This window comes from Cibotium barometz, chromosome 4 (genome assembly GCF_041138505.1).
Source record: "Cibotium barometz isolate CiBa-2024 chromosome 4, ASM4113850v1, whole genome shotgun sequence".
Classification (NCBI taxonomy): domain Eukaryota; kingdom Viridiplantae; phylum Streptophyta; class Polypodiopsida; order Cyatheales; family Cibotiaceae; genus Cibotium; species Cibotium barometz.
The window spans coordinates 45,355,533-45,358,032 of record NC_141049.1 but is presented as its reverse complement, the minus strand read 5'-3'; positions in this window follow the sequence as shown (position 1 = coordinate 45,358,032).

Below are 2,500 nucleotides of genomic sequence, written 5' to 3'. Positions count from 1 at the left end.
TAAACGAAGAGGTACTACAAGCACTAGGAACCCCGTTTCATATTGAAGACACCTATGCTGCACCAACAGGAGATGTGGTCTACAATAGATACAATAATATTTTCTACGACTTGGAGGCCTTACAATCATATGCTGTTCAGTTGTTTGAAGTTACTCCTGAAGAATGTGATGGTGTCCTCAGATTTGTGCTAAAGCTCGATGAGTGTCAAATTATGAAGGAGAGAAAGTTAGAAAGGGTTACTATCACACTGATGAATAGGGCACTTGATACATCTATTCTAAAAGATGATTCTAGATGGTTTAGTGTTCAATCTGAAAACAATATATTGTCGTTGGGATTGTTTGAGGTAAAATTTATTAGACTCGGATATGTTTGTGAAAAAAGAATTACATATAAAAAACACTAATGGGTGTTGCATTCCTATGTTTCTTATGTATTGTAGGTAGAATCAAAGAATTTTGATGTTTTGCATTGGATTTTTCATAAGAATTATATATAAAAAAACACTAATGGGTGTTGCATTCGTATGTTTCTTATGTATTGTAGGTAGAATCAGAGAATTTTGATGTTCTGCATTGGATTTTTCATAAGACATAGATACCCAAGATCATCAGCGAGCGAGTAGAGAAATGGAAAAATCTTGGATGTGGAAGGCATGGGACAATATACGGTGGAGTGGCATATGGCGAGTGATCTTAAAACTTTGAAATGTATGCACAATGTGTCAAAGGGTGCCAATTCAAAAAGTCCCTGCTTATATTGCATGTGCAGTACAAAGGTGTTTGGTAAGTGGAAGAAGGCACCGGATTGAAAGACCCAAACTTCAAGCCAATTCTCGATATTCCATTGTCAAGTATCCACATTTGTACAATGCATGCTCTTTGTAGAATCATTGAAAAACTCCTGTTTTTATACATATGTTTTGCATGGACTGTACAGCCCAATACAGCAAAGGTTACATCCATCAAAGCACTAGAGAAAGTTCTATCAGACATTGGTTTGCATGGTGGACATGCAAAAATTGAACAAAATGAAAAAAGGTCTAAGGATGGGAAGAATGTACCTAAGAAACCTTCCATTGGGGGTGTTAAAGCAAGAAGGTTTCTATTTGAACCAACACCAGAAGATCGTAGAAGAAGACGATCAGTGCAGATCATAAAATACAACAAATGGAAGTGCGTTCACAATGTAGTAGTAGACCATGCAGACAGTGGTCAAGCAAGAACACGGAAAGCCAAGGTGTGGAAATCTCTAGACACTATGTTTAAGTTTTGTGACAAGAAAGTGTGGACGAAGGAGGACCATGAGATATTTCAAACAGTGCTAGATGAGTTCAAGAGATCAATGATTGATGCATGGATGGATCAACACATCACCCACTATATGGTATTAAATTGATTATGCATTGAACTAGTTTTTATACTGTATATTAAAAAATATACTAATTAATGTATTCTTTTATTCTCTTGAAGCATATTATATACCATCATACCCCTTGGTTTGCAAAGAAGTATGGTAGTTTATCAATATGGTCAACCTAGGGAATGGAGAAAACACATTATAGAGCACGCTCCGGGTATTTCAATCATACAAGACATGGTGGAGGAGCAAAAAAAGCTAACAGTTTAGAGGAATTACATCAGTGGACATATAGGAAGCTTGTACACAGCCAAAAAGAAGCAGCAGTTCAAAGCATCCCAAATTAATCAAGCAGTAAAACTTGTGAAGAAAGAAAGAAAACAAGATATATGGAGGAGATCTACTGCAAGTATTAAGCATGTAGAATGGCGAGTAACAAAACAAAGAAATGGGAAGATTTGGGTACCCATAGATCCTTGTAGATTCCCTTCTTTCCTCGGTTCTTATTGCACAACATACTTCATTGGTTGATGTGTATGTCCGTGGTTTAGTTTGATAAATTTTGATGTAGCTCAAATAATCCTAATGGCATACAATGAAGAGTAAGTGACATGCAATCTCATTTATAGTCTTAGTATTGTGACCTATATTTACTATATATTTCTGATGTTACTTCTGATACTCCTAATTGCATGTTGTAGTTCACACTGGAGTTTGATCCTTTATGATATGGAATCCAAGACTTGTTACTTGGCCAATTCAAGGGAAGAATTCCATGGCACTTTGAGACAGTAAGTCCATACATTTAGTATTTATATATCGTAAACGATGTGGAGAGAGAGAGAGAGAGAGAGAGAGAGAGAGAGAGAGAGAGAAGTAGTTAGAGAACTTTCAGTATTGACAACATTATTGTTTCGTGCAGATCGGTTAGAAAGCTAATAACTACTCTCGAGGCCATAATCCAGGACACACTACTAGAACACACAAGGACTGTGAGATGCAGAGTCCCGCAGCAACAACGGGATGGCCATAGTTGCGGTTGGAGGGTGTGCTACAATGCAAAGTTGCTGCTACATTTAGTTCTCTCATTACCCGCAAAAAATGTAGGCATGCTCCTTTTTTTAATGATATGTTACTTTC